This window comes from Pongo abelii, chromosome 5 (assembly GCF_028885655.2).
Source record: "Pongo abelii isolate AG06213 chromosome 5, NHGRI_mPonAbe1-v2.0_pri, whole genome shotgun sequence".
In the NCBI taxonomy this organism is placed as follows: Eukaryota; Metazoa; Chordata; class Mammalia; order Primates; family Hominidae; genus Pongo; species Pongo abelii.
Window position 1 is genome coordinate 81,395,702 of NC_071990.2, and position 23,226 is coordinate 81,418,927.

Genomic DNA, 23,226 nt, shown 5'->3' on the forward strand with positions numbered 1-23,226 from the left:
CAATGTATGAGAGTTCTTATTGCTCATAGTTGTCAACACTTTTAAGTTTTTAAAATTATTTTTCTATTTTTTTACTATTTTATTTTATTTTTTGAGACAGGATCTGGCTCTGTCACCCAGGCTGGAGTGCAGTGGCACCATCTTGGCTCACTGCAATCTCTGTCTCCTGGGCTCAAGCCATCCTCCCACCTCAGCCTCCCAAGTAGCTGGGACTATAGGCGCATGCCACTGCACCCAGCTAATTAAAAAAAAAAAATTTGTAGAACCAGGTTTCACCACGTTGCCCAGTCTAGTCTCAAACTCCTGAGCTCAAGTGATCTGCCGACCTCGGCCTCCCAAAGTGCTGGGATTACAGGTGTAAGCCACTGTGCCCGGCCAGTCTTTTTAATTTTAGCCTTTTTGGTAGAGTATAGATGTATGTTATTATAGTTTTAATTTGCATTTCCTTGATGACTAATGATGATAATTTTTCATGTGAATATTTAACATTTATTGTATTATATTTGTTATTATATATTCTATTAAAATTTGCTGCCCTTTTTTTTGTTTTTCTTACTAATGAGTTTAAAGAGTACTTCTTATGCTTTAGATAACAATGCTTTAACAGATATATATATTGCTAATATTTTCTCCAAATATAGAGTTTGTTCTTTTATTTTAGAAACAAAGTTTTAAATTCTGAATAAGTGCAATTTACGAATTTTGTTCTTTTACTATTAAAACTTTTGGAGTCCTAGCTAAGAATCCCTGCTTCCCCTAATGTCACAAAGATTTTCTCCTCTGTTTTCCTTTCAGTTTTATATTTTTTGCTTTAGAATGAGGTATATAATTGATCCCATGTTAGTTTTTGTGCATACTGGAGGCAAGGATTCATTCAGATGTCAGATTTTCCAGTACTATTATTGAAAAGATTATCCTTTCTCTTTAAATTGATCCTTTTGAAAATCAATTGATCTTGAGTGTGTGTATGTATATAGACTTTATATTCTCTCATTTACCTATATATCTCTGTGTTAGAGCCACACTGTCTTGATTACCATAGGTTTATCAGGTACCATAAGCCTTACAGTTTTCTTCTTCTTTTCAAAATTGTTTTGGCGTTTAGGTTTTTTGTATTTCCATGTAAATATTAAATTCAACTTGTGAATTTTTGCAATCTTGCTGGGATGTTGATTGAGATTGTTTTGAATTTATAGATAATTTTGAGGAATTTTATATTTTAATAATATTGAGTCTTCCAATTCATTATGGTATATTCCTTTATTTAGGTCTTTAGTCACTTTTAAGAGTGTTTTGTAGTTTTTTTTTTTGTGTGGACGTTTGCACCAATTTCTGTTGTTTATCTAAGTATTTAAGGTGTTTTTCATGCAATGATAAAATATTTTATTTTCCAATTGTTTATTTCTAGTGTATGAAAAATAATTTTTGTTTCATATATTGAACTTGTATTCTGTTTTCTTGATAAATTCACTTCTTAGTACTAGTAGATTTTGGTTGTATATGCCTTAGTTTTTTTCAGGCATAACATTTTTTCCTATGCAAATCAATAGTTTTACTTCTTTCTTTACAATATGTATGTCGTTGTTTGTTATTCTTGCCTACAGCATGGCCTAGGATCTCCAGTACTATGTTGAATAGAATAGAGAAGAGCAGACATGTTTGCCTTGTTCCTATTTTTAAGGCAACAATGTTCAATCTACCATCATTAGGTAAGATTTTAGGTAGTTGTTCCATAGATGCTCTATATAATATCGCAGAAAGTCTTTTCTGTTTCTAGTGTGTCAAGTTTTTATTTTTTGTATGAATGGACATTGATTGAATTTTGTGATGTGATTTTTCTGTATTTATTAAGATGTTCATGTCATTTTCTTCTTCATTCTTTCAAACTGAATTAATACATTGAATATTTTTCAAATGTTAAACTAATCTTTCATTTTTAGGGTAAGCCCTACCTCATAATAATACATTTTTTAATGTATTGCTGGATTTAATTTGGTAATGTTTTGTTAAGGATGTTTACATCTATGTTCATGAGTATCTCTCTCTCTTTTCCCCTGCATCTCTCATATTATGTTAATGACGCCTATGGTTTTCTTGTGTTTTTGTCCAGTCTTGACATCAAGGTAATATTGTCATAAAATTATTTGGAAATGTTCTCTTCTCTATATTACAAAACAGTTTTTAGTGGCTTGCTATTATTTCTTTACTGTTTAATAGAATTTACTAGTAAAGCAAACTGGCTCTGTAGTTTTCTTTGCTAGAAGGCTTTTAATTACAAGTTGAATTTATTTAAAGATATATGAATATTTTGTATTCCTGTATTAGTTTCAGTTCTTTGTATCTTCCAAAGAATTTGTCCATTTTCTCTAAACTGTTGAATATATTGACATAGTTATTGATAATATTGCCTTAATACCATTTAATATTAGTAGGAGTAGAATCAGAGTTCCTGTTTATCATTCTAATATTGGTCATTTCTGTGTTCTTTGTTCTCTTTTTTATTGGTAGGTCTAGATAGAAATATGTCAATTATTGATCTTTTCCAAAAATCAGTTTTGATTTTTGATTGTTATTATTCTGTTTTTTAATATCATTGATTTTGTTCTTTTTCTTTATTTCTACCTACTTTGCATTTAATGTGATTTTAATTTTCAGCCTTCATTAAAAAGCTTCAGTCATTGATGTTAGACGTTTGTAATTTTCCATTATAAGCATTTAATGGTGTAATACTTTCATAAGTACATCTTTAGCTCAAGTCAGCAAAATCTAGTAAATTTAGTCTTCATTATCATTCAGTTCAAGATATTTTCTAATTTACTGTGTGATTTATTGTTTGATCCATTGATTATTTATAACTGTATTGTTTAATTTCCAAATGTTTAGAGATTTTTTTAGATCTTTTTCTGTAATTGATTTCTGATCTAATTACCTGGTGATCAGAGAATGTCCTTTTATAATTTTAATCCTTTCAATGCTATTGAGATTTGTTTCATGTCATCTATTCCACCTTGGAGACTGTTCTATGTCTGCCCCCCACCCCAACCAGCTTTTTTTTTCTGTTTGTGATGGAGTCTTGCTCTTTTGCCCAGGCTGCTGGAGTGCAGTGGCACAATTTCAGCTCACTGTAACCTCCGCCTCCTGGGTTCAAGCAATTCCTGCCTCGGCCTTCGAAGTAGCTGAGATTACAGGCATGCGCCACCGTGCCTGGCTTAATTTTGTCTTTTTAGTGGAGACGGGGTTTCTCCTTATTGGCCAAGCTGGTCTCAAACTCCTGACCTCGGGTGATCTGCCCGCCTTGGCCTCTCAAAGTGCTAGGATTACAGGAATAAGCCAATCTGTATTCTTTACAGGAGATTAGGCAAAGGAATTTTTGGAAAGAGATATTAATCTAAGATTCCTCATGATTTACTGAATATAGAAGTAGCATTTCCAAGTTGATTTATTTAATCTTCTCAGAAATACTTATTTATGTACAGATGAAGTTATACTGGTATTGAACTATACACATAATGGGTACTTCCTTTGTAGTGTCCAGAAATATCAAGGAGATATTGTTGATAATTTGTTTTTACCTGCAAACAAAAACAGACTTAAATTTGTATAAAATAATTTTAGAAAAATTTTTTATAAGCTCTAGCAATTCAATTCAGGTTGTATAAAAGATAATAGCAACATGAGGGATGTTTCTAGAAAAGTAAAATAGTTGTAAGTATAATACAAGTAATTATACAAACTAAATTTCATCTGTTAATATTATAGCAGGGAGCAATCAGTTCATGTTTTGAAAGTGTAAATAGTAGGTTAGTGCAAAAGTAATTGCTGTCTTCGTCACTGAAAGTAATGGGAGAAACCTCAATTACTTTTGCACCAATCTAACAATTGTAACAGTATTCTTAATGGCAACAAAAAATAATTCTGAGATCATTGAAATAATTGGCATAAGGTCTACTTTTCCAATGAAAATAGGTGTCTTATTAAAAACATCATTACTTACCTTTTAAACTATTTTCACAAACAAAGCCAAGCAATAGTTCTTCTTTGCTTAAGATGTAGAAACCCAAAACAATATGTGATTTTACTCTAACAATGAGAACCATATAATCTACAACATTTTAAATTCCCTTAGAAAACTGAGGTTATAATGCAAACAAGTAAACTATATTCTCGAAACTCAAATGCCTCAGGAGGAATAAAACATAGTTTGTTTTGCAGTTGGCAGAGCACAAGGGGAAGAAGTGGTCATCATAAAAGTAGATAAAAAGAATACAGCTGATATTTTAACAAACTCTCAAAGGCTGAAGGTAGGCCAGCTTGACAGTTTAAAATAACTGGGAGCTCCAGGTCAAAGGGAGTCCACATTTACTTAGAAGTACTTTTCCATGAGTTCCAGCAGTTCTCACAAGAAAGGTCAAAGACAATTTATTACCCTTAAGAAAAGGCCCCTCAAGTGAGTGGTATAGAAACAAACTAACCTTCCTCTAGAACCCCAGGTAAATATCCACTGGTTCTGGAAAGAAATAGAAGCAAAAATGGTCTACATCTGTGGGGAGGCACAGAAAATGCTTTTAGACTCAAGATTCTAAACCAAGCAGAAACTAAGCAGAAATCTCCCCCAGCTGAGAGAAGGGCAGAAAACTCATTCACAGAAAAACCACCACAAATGCAAGGTAAAGTTGGGAAGTGCGGGGATACCGAGAAAGCTCCATTATCGAGGCCCAGGTTCATATGTCCTTTCTGTGACCAAGGCTGGACAAACATAACTGAGAATCTCCTAACCTCCAAAAACAATTCTAGCAGTGAGTAACAAGAAATAGCAGTTATTTTTTAGAGGGGAAACAAGAGCATGGAGAGGGCATCACTATGGGGTCCAGCAGTGCAAAGATGACTGAAAGCTTAGAGTAACACACAAATAGTGAAAAAAAGAAAAAACAATCAAACACTGCAGTCTTTACCCTAGGCACAAGAAATAGCAATCCACTTCTGGAAAGATGGGTTGCTTGTGTTGCACTGGAGGTAATGACAGAAACACAAAACTATATAAACTAACTCAACCCCTGGATAGAGTGATTGAACCTCCCAAAGAAGATGCATACACATACATAAATATGATTTAACTCAGTCTCTACTGTCCTATACACAGTGAACTACATTCATTAAAAAAATGACAAACACAAAAAGGATGAAAAATTAACACATCTTCAAGAGATAAATAATAAACAGAACTAGACACAGAGATGACATTAAAATAGCTATAAGTAATGTATTAAATAATCTAAGAGAAAAGATGAACAGAATTCTTGAACAGAAAGCATATTTGAGCAGAGAAATGGTGATATGGTTTGGCTACGTGTCCACCATCAGTCATAGCCAGAAGTCCTAAGGTAATATCAAAATCTGATAAATTGAGAAGTAGCATTCAAAATAATTCTTATGTATATTGAATAACCACTGGAGGAAATAGTTAAATGATTAAAATTTAGTTGTGTTAAAGTATAATTTTCAAAAAGGTAAAATTATGACTCTAAAACAAACATAAAATAAGGATGTGTCAAATATCTTATTCAATTCATTAATTAAAGAGGGAACCAACCAGTAAGGTACAGCACAAAGGGCATTTGAATTGCTAAGCAGTGTTAGGAAATTTATGAAAGAAATGTTAGGATCTGATTGCTGGATCAGATATAAAACTGTGTAATGTCCCACAGGACAATAAACTGTATCTATTATGTTTTCCACTGGATCAAAATTGGTTGCATTCTCTATCAGAAAAAAATCTACTAGTTAATATGTAACTTTTATCCTTGGCCTAAAGTGTTTAGCTTTTATCCTTGGCCTAAAGTGTTGCTTTTGGTGAATTGGTCTACAAATAGAACAGAACGTTTAAAAAATGTTGTTTAGCCATGTATGATTACTACTTAGGTAAAAAGAAAATAGAAAATAAATTAAAATATTTGTCTATTAAGGTAAGATCAGCCAACATTTATTTGAAGTTTGATATGTGCTGAGCACCTTGCAAATATTTAACATAAATTACATTGTTTAATTTTGCCACATCCTCTGAATCACATAGATGGTCTTTAAAAATTTGCTACATCCTGTGAGATATGTAATATTAATTTGTGCATCATACATATGAGGAAAGAAGTTCTAGGTAAGTTAAGAAACTAGGTCAAAGTTACATATATACTGAATGACAATTGCTTGTCTGTGATTTTAACTATGTACTAATCATACCAGAGAATGAGGAGAAGCTGGCTGTTTCAACATTAGAATAGAGCACATTAGGATATGGAGATTATTCTGGGATTTGAATAATTCATTAGGAAAATAAACAAAACTCATTTCTGATTTGATGGTATTTGTGCTTAGGAGTTTCGAGAAGAAGTACGGAAGCAGACAACATTTAAATGTTTCCCTACTTAGAACAGCAGAGACCTATCGTTTGAATAGCCTTAGCTTTTCTCTTGCACAATTTTAGCCTTGTCAGCTCATTTAAGCCGATTAGGTTTTTGAATGTTAATAATACATAATTATTGCCATCTTCAATGAATGCCTTTGTTTATTTAACTGCAGTTTTCTCCACATGACTACTCAGTGTACCAAACTATTTTACTGTTCAGATTTCCTTTTACAATTAAAATTTACATGATTATCTTTTGAATATGAAGTATCTACTTGTTGCCAAATAGTTCGGTTTTGTTTTTACTATAATAGCTAGTGTCTTAATATAGGTGTGCTTGAGAATTTCTCATTTATTTGTTTCACGACAGAGTTTTTTTTTTAGTTTTGCTACTTAAAACACTATGCTAATGATTGAGCCTGTGCTATTTCAATGTTTTGGTGCTTCTTCAAAATTCACTGTTAGACGAGATATATATGTATGTATGTATGTATGTATGTATGTATATATTGCCTGAAGAACCTAATTCCTACCACTGCTGCATGTGGAAAGGAAACATTGAAAGAATAGTGCTACCAGAGGGATATGATAGGGAAATGTGTGTGTGTGTCTGTGTGTGAAGATTCCCATAACCTACTAGCTTTAGCTGAAACCCACCTCACACCTTCCCACCCCAGAGGACTTGCTTTCCAGTTGGTTTGTAGAGAAGCTTATTTTTTCTCACATCACACAGATCATACTAATGAGAGATCTCCTCCTTGCTTCCCTTCAGGGTTCCAGTCCCTAACTTTGTCACTGTTCACCTACGCCTTTGAGGCTAGAACATTCTCTTTCTCTTCTTGTTGATATCACCTTCTCTTCTGCTGTCATTCTTCTACACCCAGTGGAGACTTCAGATTCTGGACCTTCATCTCCTCTCAGATGCTTTTCATCCTTCACTGCCATGTTAGGGGAGAAAATATCTAACATCGCAATTTGTTCATTTCTTAAACTTTTCATTTTTAGTAATCATTTTCCCCATACTCTTTACCACCTACCCTGATGGTCATATGCTAGATTTTGCTTTCAATGTCTTATGTCTTTTTTGTTTTTCAGTTTCTCTATTAGTGCCTTATTTTATATTAAATATATATTTTCTTTAATTTCTTTGTCATTTCTTTCACTGAAATTTTTGAGTTATTTTCTTAGTGGTTCCTTTGGAGATTAAAATATTCATCTTAATTTATAGCAATTTAGTTCAAATTCATACCAATTAATTTTAATAATATAAAAAAATTGCTCATATACATATAGCATGCATCCCATCTTTATATTATTGCCATAAATTACATCTTAATAGATTGTATGCCCATCAACTTAGATTTATAATTGTCATTTTTATGTAGTTCTCCTCTATATCAGATAGAAAAAAGAGAGTTAATGATAAAATAGAGTTGGCCCTCATATCCATAGATTGTATACTTGTGGACTTAACCAACTGCAGATCAAAAATATTCAGAAAAAAAATCCAAAGAGTAAAGTTGCAAAGAGAAAAATTTGAATTTGCTGTGTACCAAGTACTATGTTAAATCCTCACAAATAAAGGGATTTGTAGGCTTCTATTGGGTATTATAAGTAATCTAGAGATGATTTAAAGTGTACATGAGGATGTGTATAGGTTATATGGAAATACTACACCATTTTACGTAAGGAACTTGAGCATCTGTAGATTTTGGGATGCACAAAGATTCCTGGAACAAATCCCCCATGGGTACTGAGTAATGACTGTATACATTTGTACTGTTTGTTATATTTTCCTATGTAGTTACATGTCTCAGTGTTTTTTTCATTGCTTCAGGGTGAAATAAAAGAACACTAGACAATAACTAATCTCTACATGAGTTATTGTCTAGTGTTCTTTACTTCAGGTTAACGACTCCCTTTAGCATTTCTTATAGGACAGATATGCTAGTGATGAATTCTCTGATATCATTTATCTGGGAATGTCTTAATTTTTCTTTCATTTTTGAAGGATACTTCTGCTGGATATAGAATTCTTGTTAGACACTCTTTTTTGTTTTTCTTTTAGCAATTTAAACAAGTATGTAATCCAATGCCTTCTGGCCTTCATGATTTCTGAAAAAATAAACTGTTAATTTTACTGAGGATCCCTTGTATGTGATGAGTCACTGCTTTCTTGCTTTCAAGATTCTCTCTTTGTCTAGGGTTTCTAACAGTTTGATTAAAATGTGCTTGGTGTGGATCTGTTTGAGTTTATCCTGTTTGGAATTTGCTAAGCTTTTTGAATGTGTAGCAAAATGTTTTAAATCATGTCTGGGAATTTTTAAGTCATTATTTTTTCAAGTGTTCTTTCAGCCTGTTTCACCCTGTCCTCTTTTATTATTCTCATGATGTGTTTCTATGTGTTACCTATTATTATTATTTTTTCTTCCTCAGACTAGGTAATCTCAATGAACTTATCTTAAAGTTTGTTGATTCTTTCTTCTATCTGTTCAAATCTCCTTTTGAGTTCCCTAGTCAATTTAGTAAACATTTTACAAGAAATAATTATTTTTAATACAACAAAGAAATGAACTTTCTCAAGAATATTTTGATAAATTCTTGTCATTTTGAATAATGTTAAATGTGGTTTTGTCATTTCATTAATGTAGACTTTATAAATAGATTCATAAATGTATTATTCTTGAATATTTTCAATCACTATTTGATATGGTTTGGCTGTGTCCCCACCCAAATCTCACCGTGAATTGTAGTGTCCATAATCCCCATGTGTCACGGGTAGAACCCAGTGGGAGGTAATTAAATCACGGGGTTGGGTTTTTCCTGTGCTGTTCTGGTGATAATGAATAAATTTCGTGAGATCTGATAGTTTTATAAGGGACTTTTCCCCCTTTTGCTCGGCCCTTCTCCTTGCTACCTCCCTGTGAAGAAGGATGTGTTTGCTTCCCCTTCCACCATGATTGTAAGTTTCCTGAGGCTTCCCTAGGCCTGTGGAGCTGTGAGTCAGTTAAACCTCTTTATTTTATAAATTACCCAGCCTTTATTAGCAGAATGTGAATGGACTAATACAGTAAATTGGTACCACAGAGAATGGGGCACTGCTGTAAAGATACCCAAAAATGTGGAAGCAACTTTAGAACTGTGTAATAGGCAGAGGTTGAAACAGTTTGGAGGGCACAAAAGAAGACAGGAAAATGTGTGAAAGTTTGGAACTTCCTAGAGAATTGTTGAATGTCTTTGACCCAAATGCTGATAGTGATATGGACAATAAAATCCAGGCTTAGGTGGCCTCAAATGGAGATGAGGAACTTGTTAGAAACTGGATTAAAGGTCACTCTTGCTATGCAAAAAGACTGGTGGCATTTTGTGCTAGTCCTAGAGATCTGTGGAACTTTGAACTTGAGATAAATGATTTAGGGTATCTGGCAGTGGAAATTTCTAAGTGGCAAAGCATTCAAGAGAAAGCAGAGCATAAAAGTTTGGAAAATTTGCAGCCTAATAATGCAATAAAAAGAAAAACCGATTTTCTGGGGAGAAAATCAAGCCACTGCAGAAATTTGCATAAGTAACAAGGAGCTGAATGTGAATAACCAAGACAATGGAGAAAATGTCTCCAGGATATGTCAGAACCTTTGTGGCAGCCCCTCTCTGTCATAGGCCTGGAGGCTTAGGTTTTGTAGGCCTAGCCCAGGGCCCCCACTAATGTGTGCAGCCTTGGGATTGGTGCCCTGCATCCCAGCTGCTTCAGTCATGACTAAAAGGGGCAAAGGTACAGCGCAGGCTGTGGCTTTGGAGGGTTCAAGCCCCAAGTCTTGGTAACTTTAATGTGGTGTTGAGCCTGTGAGTGCACAAAAGTCAAGAATTGAGGTTTGGGATCATCCATATAGCTTTCAGAAGATGTATGGAAATGCCTGGATGTCCAGGCAGAGGTGTGCTGCATGGATGAAGCCCTCATGTAGAACCTTTGCTAGGGCAGTGTGGAAGGAAAATATAGGGTGGGAGCCCCCACACAGAGTCCCCAATGGGGCTCTGCCTAGTGGAGCTGTGAGAAGAGGACCCCTTTCCTCCAGACCCCGGAATGGTAGATCCACTGACAGCTTGCACCATGCACCTGGAAAAACTGCAGACACTCAAACCAGCCCATGAAAGAAGCTGGGAGGGGCCTGGACCCTGCAAAGCCGCAGGGTGGAGCTGCTCAAGGCTGTGGGAGCCCACCTCTTTCATCAATGAGACTAGGATGTGTCACACATGAAGTCAAAGGAGACCATTTTAGAGCTTCTAGATTTGGCTGTCTTGCTGGATTTCGGACTTGCATGGGGCCTGTAGCCCTTTTGTTTTGGCCAATTTCTTCTATTTGGAACAGCCATAATTACCTAATGCCTGTACCCCTATTTTAACTTGGAAGTAACTAATTTCCTTTTCATTTTACAGGCTCACAGGTGGGAGGTATTTGCCTTGCATCAGATGAGACGTTGGACTGTGGACATTTGAGTTAATGCTGAAATGAGTTAAGACTTTGAGGAACTGTTGGGAGGGCATGACAGGTTTTGAAATGTAAGGACATGAGATTTGGGAGGGCCCAGGGGTGGAATGATGTGGTTTGGCTGTGTCCCCACCCAAATCTCATCTTGAATTGTAGCTCCCCTAATCCCCATGTGTCATGGAAGGGACCAGGTGGGAGGTAACTGAATCATAGGATTGGGTTTTTCCATTGCTGTTCTTGTGATAGTGAATAAGTCTCATGATATCTGGTAGTTTTTATAAATGGCAGTTCCCCTGCAAATGCTCTCTTTCCTGCCACCACGTAAGATGTGCCTTTGCTCCTCCTTTGCCTTCTGACATGATTATGAGGCCTCCTCAGCCATGTAGAACTGTGAGTTCATTAAACTTCTTTTTCTTTGTAAATTACCCAGTCTTGGGAATTTTTTCATAGTAGTATAAAAATGAACTAATACACTAGTATTTTAAAAACTATAACCAGGTTATTTTAAATGGGAACTTTTTAGTTATGTTATTTTCTTTTAAATCTCTTTTAAAGTCTTTTTTTTTGGTTTCATAATTTCCAAATTTGGGAGATTCTCTGAACATCTTTTAGGTTAATCAATTTGCCAAATTTACAAATTACTGTTTTATAAGATCACTTTTTTACCATTTTAAAAATTTTATAGGTGTTTATAGTAGATGGAATGATTTTAACAACTTTTTATAATATATCTACAAAGTTTTAATCAGTAAGTTTTTATTATGTATTGAAACATATTTTATGTATTGTCTTATCTTACCCTGTGCATGGTCTAAGCTCCCTCTGCTTCTGAAGCTATAGAAATATGCAGTGTCATGGGGATCCTCTGATACAATAAGTATGATAACAGAGATAAAACTAAAGGGATACAGATAATAGGATTATGTTATAGGGCTGTCAGAGAACTCTACTCTGACGAGAAACACATTAGTGGAAACATAGAAGGTGAGGAAGAGGCAACTATGAAAAGAATTTGGAGAACTACCTTATAGAAAGAAAGAACAGCATGTTGTGTTTTTGAAGACCCTATAGCAGAAAAGATCTTGGGCTAATTTGTTAGCTGAGAGGACTAGTGATTGTTATGTAACACTTTGCATATGCAATTACTAGATGCATACAATTACACGCCATTAATATGTGCATTTATGGTCAATCCCAATTATTTATGGATTCTGTATTTGCAAATTTGCCTGCTTGCTAAAATTTGTTATGTCACTTAGTACTCCTGGCATTTTGTGGTCATTCTCAGACATGTACAGAGTAGTAAAAATAGAGTCATCTGGCATGCATGTTACTAGCTGAGGTCTAACAGGGTGACCCTCTGCCTTCAGATCTCATTAGGTTTTAAAAAAGTATCTTTTTTGTGGTCTCTTTAGTACCAAATTTTTTTTTCCATGTTTGTGCTTTTCGTTGGGAGATTTTGCTCCTAATAATGGTCCCCAAGTGTAGTGCTGAAGTGCTGTCTGATGTTTCTAAGGGCAAGAAGGCTGTGATGCACCTTATGGAGAAAATACGTATGTTAAATACTTTCATTTAGATGGGAGTTATAGTGCTGTTGGCTGTGAGTTCAATGTTACTGAATCAATAATATGTATTAAAGTGTCTTTAAACAAAAACACAAATAAAATATAACTTGTTGATGATAAGGTGATCAAAGACTAAGAGGAATCTAACCCTTTTTTCCCCTAGCAACAATAAATCAGTATTTGCTAAGCCAGTGTTCTCAACAATTTTATAGAAGAGAACTACCACAAATAATGAGACTTGATTATATAATGCGGTGCTGGTGCTTACATGACTATTTCTCAGGTTTATAGACTGCATTTGTCTATATGTTCCCAGCTTTTACCTTTGTATTGGCCCTTGAAATAGTGTTTGATAAATGTTTATTGTGGTACATAAAATAATGAACCATCACTGCATATTATATTCAGCCATTTGTACTGCATTTGCTTTGCATACTGCCAGTTTAAGCCAGGGTTTATTCTAGAGCAACACTTTAGCAAATCTACAACACAAAAACTGACAACCTTATTATTCTGATTGAAAAATAATATTACTTATGAATTTTTAAAACGAAGACTGTAAGTTTCATATGTCTGCTGCATAATTCAGCATGATTTTTTATGAAGCCATTTCTCCAAGGAAATCAGTAGATTTGAAAATTTAAACACACTGGGTGCATGTTGAGATGCGTTAAGTCTAAGTGAAATTTCTGAAACTGATAGTTAAGGACTAAATTATAATTCTGATGTCTGTTAGCACAATACTTTCCCTCAAATTATTATCAATCACTCACAAGATTACATATACCTTGAAATATTTCACTGAACTATAAGAGAAAGGATTTCCTTTTTTTTTTTTTTTTTTAGATGGCATTTCACTCTTGTTGCCCAGGCTGGAGTGCAGTGGCGTGATCTCGGCTCACGCAACCTCTGCCTCCCGAGTTCAAGCATTTCTCCTGCCTCAGCCTCCTGAGTAGCTGGGATTACAGGCATGTGCCACCACGCCCAACTAATTTTTGTATTTTTTTAGTAGAGACGGGGTTTCACCATGTTGGCCAGGCTGGTCTCGAACTTTTGACCTCAGATGATCCACCCGCCTCGGCCTCCCAAAGTGCTGGGATTACAGGCGTGAACCACCGCGCCCAGATTTACATGTTTTAGACAGCTGATGTGAAACACATTAGTGATTTGTCTTTGTTGCTACAGGGCCCTTGCTTTCACATTTGTGGAAATGTGCCATTGATTATGCATCATGGACTGAATTTATCATTACATAAATAGATCTCTCCCATGTTCTTATTCTCATTTGTATCTTAGGGAGTGTACACATAACTTCCTTTTTCACACCTGGAGTCACATAGATAAATGAACTTAGAATAGTGAGGACAATAATTTCCCTTAATTACTCCATAACAGGGAATTCTAAGGCAATTTCTCTCTGTATAGATTGTCTCTAATTTTTTTTCAAGAAAGTGACTTTATTAGTTGAATCCAAGGTTGTAAGGAAATTGCAGGCTCCTTTAAAAAAAAAAAATTGTCTTGTCCCAAGTGATTAGTCAATTTGGTCATACTTTGAAGTACATGAAAATTTCTGACTTCTTTTAGAAAACATATTTTTTTAACAAGTTGTCTGAGATGGGTCAATATGTATGAATCAGTGAGGTCTCTAGATTGTGTCTTATAATTTATGGTAATTTAAGATATTGATTATTAATGAAATAATTACAATTACCAGCAAAGAATTTGAGGAACAGCCTTTCTAATCGTGTCATTTACTGTATATCAGTTGCTATATTAAGTGATTTATAAGCATAATATAATTTAATTCTTGCAGTATCTTGTGAGACAGGTACTATTACTTTTTAGATTAAAAAAACCCTGAGGCTTATTTAATATAAATAACTTTCCCAAAGCCACAAAGTAAACAAGTAAACCTTAACTCCTCTCAGATCTCATCTTCTTGGGAAACCTGCTGCAACCCCCTCACACGGGGCAGGGCCTCCTCAGATACCATATGCTTTCATCGTATCATGCATCTCTACTTGTTTGAGCATCCATTTGACTGATAGGTGATTCATGAGTGTATGGACCATGTACATATCTTCAAACTCAGCATGATGTCTGGCATGTAAAAAACTCATTATAATTATTTGTGCAATAAATGGCTGAAATGGAAAAGCCACTGTTTGATTCAGAAAATTTGTTTTAGAACTGTTGCTCTTCACCAAAACACTTATATTTAAGAACCACAATAAATTAATTGGTAAAATCTTGATTATAAGCATCTGAATTATGGATTTTATTGAGTTTGAATAATTGCTTCTGGATTGTCTCATGTATGTTCAGAAAAAAATACCCAAAATTTTTTTTCTCAAGGTATAGTTAGATGGGAAATTTGCTACTTAATTCCCCAAAGTTCTAAGCAATGAAACTAGTCATCTTTAAGATAGTCTGCTATTCTAGTTATCCACATTATATTTCCAAGATAGTTAATTGTGTTTTCTGTATGTCATTAAAATATGTTGTAGAAATGTCTGGCTAAACATATATAGTAAGGAGTCTAAGTTGTAGAAATTGTCTCACAATTTACCTTCTAATTAAATTCTTTTGTAAATCGGTACTTTGGAATATGACAAATTATAGTCAAGTAGAGTTCAAATTAAATATCTTAGTAATCATTGACCCTATTTTATTTTGCTAGAATGTGAGGTTATTACATGCTTTTAAGGACATTTTTCAATAGCTTGATTCCACTGACAAATTTTTATGTATTACAAATCAAAATAGTTATAATCAACATTAAGACGTTTGAAATAGGATACAAGATAACTATATTTTATGCTTTCGTATCCTACTACTTCAAATTAAAACATTTTACATTCAAAGGAAATCATTGTATGCACAGTGAGGAGTAAAACTGCTTTTGTTTGCTGATAAAACTTCCTCTGAAAAAGTACTAAAATAAGAAATATTTTTGGAAACTTTCAAGGCATATTTTCATTGTTTATATTCAATAAATGGGAAATGATTTATAAATGATACTTCATGCCTTGAAGGAAATCTTCATATTTATGGAACAAAACACATCTGGGTAGTACCCACAGTTTATTTAGCTGTAAAACAGCAAGACAAGTTACACCATAAAATATAATCTCATACCTCCCATTTTAATTACTCTAATTTTACATCACTCTGAATTTTAGTGTTTCTGTTTCATTAATAGTACTGTAAAATAGCTCCTATCTACAAATCAAGTCTATAGCAACATCACGTTTTGGAATTCCACCAAGATGCTAAACATTAGCAAAAGAGACCTTTGGTAGCTACATTAAGATGCTCCAAACCCAATGTGCCCAAAATTCATGTAGTTTGTAGAAGTAGTATTTCGGGCCCACACTCTTGTCTCATTTATGTACATATGAACCTCAAGTTTAACAACCTGGTTATTTATTTTACAAAATAACCAAAAATTAGAAACACTATTAGCAGATGAGACAGCTGGCATACATAGCCAGGCATACCTAAGGCAGTGATGATAGATGTGGAAAGCAGTATAAGTAAATGCAAATCAACCCAAAAGTCAGGACTAATTGTGTCACCAAACCAAACAACAACAAAAACAACAACCACAACAATGAAATGAATAAAAACAGTCACAATAAAGTGATTTAGACTTATTAGTTCAGTAGCAAAGTTCTGTGTTTTAGTTTCTGCAAGTGTTTCACTATAACTGATGTTTGTAGTAATGACAGTGTCAAGCATAATTTCAATAAAGTTAAAATGAATTAAATATATTCCAATCATTTAACCAAACTGAATAATAAAATATATTGTTGCATAAAGGAGTTAACCAGGAACTCTTAAATTTTTAATCAGCCATAGCTATTTTATATTGACTTCCTGTAATCATGAAATCACCTTATAGCAATTATTAATAGGATACATGAAGGGAGCCCAAAATAGAAAAAGAATCACTTATTGAGTGTCTACTCTAGGTTAAATACTCTCCTAGACTTAAATATACTACTTTATTTAATAAAAATATTTTTCTTGCAAATTTGTCCAGGAAATTTGCAAGAGAGAATTGGAAGGTAAACTACATATACATGTCATGAAATATACCGCTCAGGGCCTTGAGTAGTGAAGCATTCTAGGAGCTCTCACCAGGGAGGAGGTAGTGAGCTGATTAGGTGAAAACTGTCTAGAATGTCAAATCTGAGCAAACATGGAAAGCTCATGTTGGATCCAGCCTGAGGTTGTTTGCAAAGATATATTTAATATTTGAAGGAAGGAACAGGTCTTTGAAGCAGAAGTGAGCATTATACAGCTTTCCAGCTTAGCTGTTACTAAATGTCCAGCTAACTTACAGTCTTGAGGGAGGGGGACTATTTCAAGGTGCAGTTAGCTTGGAAGTCATTCTTTTTCCAGAAGGATTGTTTTTGTGTTGGGCTAGTGCCTTTCTCATATATGAATTGACTAGTGCATCCAAAACTTTTGCTTGCGGAAAATTGTTCTGTTGAATTTTAGTAAGTGTAATGATAAAAGCAATAAAGTCATTCCTTGATATATATATATATATCTGTGGAGATATATATATATATATATATATATATCTGTGGAGATATATATATATATATATCTGTGGAGATATATATATATATATATATCTGTGGAGATATATATATATATATATCTGTGGAGAGAGATATATATATATATCTGTGGAGAGATATATATATATATATCTGTGGAGAGAGATATATATATATATATCTGTGGAGAGATATATATATATATATATCTGTGGAGAGATATATATATTTCATAGAGATAAAGGTTTTATGTTTATTCTTTTATGGTTTTGTTTAGTTTATTGTAGGACTTTTACATGATTTAGTATACTGCAAGATTTCTTAGAGATGCTATTGTACTATGCTATTGTATACTGTGACTCACCAAAATGGAGATTAAAGGGGAACAACAATAATAAGTACTTTATTTTTATTTTTATTTTATTTTTTTTAATTTATTATTTATTATTATTATTATTATTATACTTTAGGTTTTATGGTACATGTGTGCAATGTGCAGGTAAGTTACATATGTATACATGTGCCATGCTGGTGTGCTGCACCCACTAACTCGTCATCTAGCATTAGGTATATCTCCCAATGCTATTCCCTCCCCCCTCCCCCCACCCCACAACAATCCCTGAAGTGTGATGTTCCCCTTCCTGTGTCCATGTGTTCTCATTGTTCAATTCCCACCTATGAGTGAGAATATGCGGTGTTTGGTTTTTTGTTCTTGCGATAGTTTACTGAGAATGATGATTTCCAATTTCATCCATGTCCCTACAAAGGACATGAATTCATCATTTTTTATGGCTGCATAGTATTCCATGGTGTACATGTGCCACATTTTCTTAATCCAGTCTATCATTGTTGGACATTTGGGTTGGTTTCAAGTCTTTGCTATTGCGAATAATGTGGCAATAAACATACGTGTGCATGTGTCTTTATAGCAGCATGATTTATAGTCCTTTGGGTATATACCCAGTAATGGGATGGCTGGGTCGAATGGAATTTCTAGTTCTAGATCCCTGAGGAAGCACCACACTGACTTCCACAATGGTTGAACTAGTTTCCAGTCCCAACAACAGTGTAAAACTGTTCCTGTTTCTCCACATCCTCTCCAGCACCTGTTGTTTCCTGACTTTTTAATGATTGCCATTCTAACTGGTGTGAGATGGTATCTCATTGTGGTTTTGATTTGCATTTCTCTGATGGCCAGTGATGGTGAGCATTTTTTCATGTGTTTTTTGGCTGCATAAATGTCTTCTTTTGAGAAATGTCTGTTCATGTCCTTCGCCCACTTTTTGATGGGGTTGTTTGTTTTTTTCTTGTAAATTTGTTGGAGTTCATTGTAGATTCCGGATATTAGCCCTTTGTCAGATGAGTAGGTTGCGAAAATTTTCTCCCATTTTGTAGGTTGCCTGTTCACTCTGATGGTAGTTTCCTTTGCTGTGCAGAAGCTCTTTAGTTTAATTAGATCCCATTTGTCAATCTTGGCTTTTGTTGCCATTGCTTTTGGTGTTTTAGACATGAAGTCCTTGCCCATGCCTATGTCCTGAATGGTAATGCCTAGGTTTTCTTCTAGGGTTTTTATGGTTTTAGGTCTAACATTTAAGTCTTTAATCCATCTTGAATTGATTTTTGTATAAGGTGTAAGGAAGGGATCCAGTTTCAGCTTTCTACATATGGCTAGCCAGTTTTCCCAGCACCATTTATTAAATAGGGAATCCTTTCCCCATTTCTTGTTTTTGTCAGGTTTGTCAAAGATCAGATAGTTGTAGATATGTGGCATTATTTCTGACGGCTCTGTTCTGTTCCATTGATCTATATCTCTGTTTTGGTACCAGTACCATGCTGTTCACTGCCTCCAGCTGTATTCTTTTGGTTTAGGATTGACTTGGCGATGTGGGCTCTTTTTTGGTTCCATATGAACTTTAAAGTAGTTTTTTCCAATTCTGTGAAGAAAGTCATTGGTAGCTTGATGGGGATGGCATTGAATCTATAAATTACCTTGGGCAGTATGGCCATTTTCACGATACTGATTCTTCCTAGCCATGAGCATGGAATGTTCTTCCATTTGTTTGTATCCTCTTTTATTTCCCTGAGCAGTGGTTTGTAGTTCCCCTTGAAGAGGTCCTTCACGTCCCTTGTAAGTTGGATTCCTAGGTATTTTATTCTCTTTGAAGCAATTGTGAATGGGAGTTCACTCATGATTTGGCTCTCTGTTTGTCTGTTATTGATGTATAAGAATGCTTGTGATTTTTGTACATTGATTTTGTATCCTGAGACTTTGCTGAAGTTGCTTATCAGCTTAAGGAGATTTTGGGCTGAGACAGTGGGGTTTTCTAGATATACTATCATGTCATCTGCAAACAGGGACAATTTGACTTCCTCTTTTCCTAATTGAATACCCTTGATTTCCTTCTCCTGCCTAATTGCCCTGGCCAGAACTTCCAACACTATGTTGAATAGGAGTGTTGAGAGAGTGCATCCCTGTCTTGTGCCAGTTTTCAAAGGGAATGCTTCCAGTTTTTGCCCATTCAGTATGATATTGGCTGTGGGTTTGTCATAGATAGCTCTTATTATTTTGAGATATGTCCCATCAATACCTAATTTATTGAGAGTTTTTAGCATGAAGGGTTGTTGAATTTTGTCAAAGGCCTTTTCTGCATCTATTGAGATAATCATGTTGTTTTTGTCTTTGATTCTGTTTATATGCTGGATTACATTTATTGATTTGCGTATATTGAACCAGCCTTGCATCCCAGGGATGAAGCCCACTTGATCATGGTGGATAAGGTTTTTGATGTGCTGCTGGATTCTGTTTGCCAGTATTTTATTGAGGATTTTTGCATCAATGTTCATCAAGGATATTGGTCTAAAATTCCCTTTTTTTGTTGTGTCTCTGCCAGGCTTTGGTATCTGGATGATGCTGGCCTCATAAAATGAGTTAGGGAGGATTCCCTCTTTTTCTATTGATTGGAATAGTTTCAGAAGGAATGGTACCAGCTCCTCCTTGTACCTCTGGTAGAATTCGGCTGTGAACCCATCTGGTCCTGGACTTTTTTTGGTTGGTAAGCTATTGATTATTGCCACAATTTCAGCTCCTGTTATTGGTCTATTCAGAGATTCAACTTCTTCCTGGTTTAGTCTTGGGAGGGTGTATGTATTGAGGAATTTATCCATTTCTTCTAGATTTTCTAGTTTATTTGCGTAGAGGTGTTTGTAATATTCTCTGATGGTAGTTTGTATTTCTGTGGGATCGGTGGTGATATCCCCTTTATCATTTTTTATTGCATCTATTTGATTCTTCTCTCTTTTTTTCTTTATTAATCTTACTAGCGGTCTATCAATTTTGTTGATCCTTTCAAAAAACCAGCTCCTGGATTCATTTATTTTTTGAAGGGTTTTTTGTGTCTCTATTTCCTTCAGTTCTGCTCTGATGTTAGTTATTTCTTGCCTTCTGCTAGCTTTTGAATGTGTTTGCTCTTGCTTTTCTAGTTCTTTTAATTGTGATGTTAGGGTGTCAATTTTGGATCTTTCCTGCTTTCTCTTCTGGGCATTTAGTGCTATAAATTCCCTCTACACACTGCTTTGAATGCATCCCAGAGATTCTGGTATGTTGTGTCTTGGTTCTCGTTGGTTTCAAAGAACATCTTTATTTCTGCCTTCATTTTGTTATGTACGCAGTCGTCATTCAGGAGCAGGTTGTTCAGTTTCCACGTAGTTGAGTGGTTTTGAGTGAGATTCTTAATCCTGAGTTCTAGCTTGATTGCACTGTGATCTGAGAGATAGTTTGTTATAATTTCTGTTCTTTTACATTTATTGAGGAGAGCTTTACTTCCAAGTATGTGGTCAATTTTGGAATAGGTGTGGTGTGGTGCTGAAAAAAATGTATATTCTGTTGATTTGGCGTGGTGAGTTCTGTAGATATCTATTAGGTCCGCTTGATGCAGAGCTGAGTTCAATTCCTGGGTATCCTTGTTGACTTTCTGTCTTGTTGATCTGTCTGATGTTGACAGTGGGGTGTTAAAGTCTCCCATTATTAATGTGTGGGAGTCTAAGTCTCTTTGTAGGTCACTCAGGACTTGCTTTATGAATCTGGGTGCTCCTGTATTGGGTGCATATATATTTAGGATAGTTAGCTCTTTTTGTTGAATTGATCCCTTTACCATTGTGTAATGGCCTTCTTTGTCTCTTTTGATCTTTGTTGGTTTAAAGTCTGTTTTATCAGAGACTAGGATTGCAACCCCTGCCTTTTTTTGTTTTCCATTTGCTTGGTAGATCTTCCTCCATCCTTTTATTTTGAGCCTATATGTGTCTCTGCACGTGAGATGGGTTTCCTGAATACAGCACACTGATGGATCTTGAGTCTTTATCCAATTTGCCAGTCTGTGTCTTTTAATTGGAGCATTTAGTCCATTTACATTTAAAGTTAATATTGTTATGTGTGAATTTGATTCTGTCATTATGATGTTAGCTGGTTATTTTGCTCGTTAGTTGATGCAGTCTCTTCCTAGTCTGGATGGTCTTTACATTTCGGTATGGTTTTGCAGTGGCTGGTACCGGTTGTGCCTTTCCATGTTTAGCGCTTCCTTCAGGATCTCTTTTAGGGCAGGCCTGGTGGTGACAAAATCTCTCAGCATTTGCTTGTCTGTAAAGCATTTTATTTCTCCTTCACTTATGAAGCTTAGTTTGGCAGGATATGAAATTTTGGGTTGAAAATTCTTTTCTTTAAGAATGTTGAATATTGGCCCCACTCTCTTCTGGCTTGTAGAGTTTCTGCCGAGAGATCCGCTGTTAGTCTGATGGGCTTCCCTTTGATGGTAACCCGACCTTTCTCTCTGGCTGCCCTTAACATTTTTTCCTTCATTTCAACTTTGGTGAATCTCACAATTATGTGTCTTGGAGTTGCTCTTCTCGAGGAGTATCTTTGTGGCGTTCTCTGTATTTCCTGAATCTGAATGTTGGCCTGCCTTGCTAGATTGGGGAAGTTCTCCTGGATAATATCCTGCAGAGTGTTTTCCAACTTGTTTCCATTCTCCCCATCACTTTCAGGTACACCAATCAGATGTAGATTTGGTCTTTTCACATAGTCCCACATTTCTTGGAGGCTTTGCTCGTTTCTTTCTATTCTTTTTTCTCTAAACTTCCCTTCTCACTTCATTTCATTCATTTCATCTTCCAGGGTTGACACCCTTTCTTCCATTTGATCGCATTGGCTCCTGAGGCTTCTGCATTCTTCACGTAGTTCTCGAGCCTTGGTTTTCGGCTCCATCAGCTCCTTTAAGCACTTCTCTGTATTGGTTTTTCTAGTTATACATTCTTCTAAATTTTTTTCAAAGTTTTCAACTTCTTTGCCTTTGGTTTGAATATCCTCCTGTAGCTCGGAGTAATTTGATCGTCTGAAGCCTTCTTCTCTCAGCTCGTCAAAGTCATTCTCCGTCCAGCTTTGTTCCGTTGCTGGTGAGGAACTGCATTCCTTTGGAGGAGGAGAGGTACTCTGCTTTTTAGAATTTCCAGTTTTTCTGCTCTGTTTTTTCCCCATCTTTGTGGTTTTATCTACTTTTGGTCTTTGATGATGGTGATGTACAGATGGGTTTTTGGTGTGGATGTCCATTCTGTTAGTTTTCCTTCTAACAGACAGGACCTTCAGCTGCAGGTCTGTTGGAGTACCTGGCCGGCCATGTGAGGTGTCAGTCTGCCCCTGCTTGGAGGTGCCTCCCAGTTAGGCTGCTCAGGGGTCAGGGGTCAGGGACCCACTTGAGGAGGCAGTCTGCTGGTTCTCAGATCTCCAGCTGCGTGCTGGGAGAACCACTGTTCTCCTCAAACTGTCAGACAGGGACATTTAAGTCTGCAGAGGTTACTGCTGTCTTTTTGTTTGTCTGTGCCCTGCCCCCAGAGGTGGAGCCTACAGAGGCAGGCAGGCCTCCTTGAGCTGTGGTGGGCTCCACCCAGTTCAAGCTTCCAGGCTGCTTTGTTTACCTAAGGGAGCCTGGGCAATGGCGGGCGCCCCTCCCCCAGCCTCGCTGCCGACTTGCTGTTTGATCTCAGACTGCTGTGCTAGCAATCAGCGAGACTCCATGGGCGTAGGACCCTCTGAGTCAGGTGCGGGCTATACTCTCCTGGGGCACCGTTTCCTAAGCCCCTCGGAAAAGCACAGTATTCGGGTGGGAGTGGCCCGATTTTCCAGGTGCCGTCTGTCACCCCTGGAAAGGGAACTCCCTG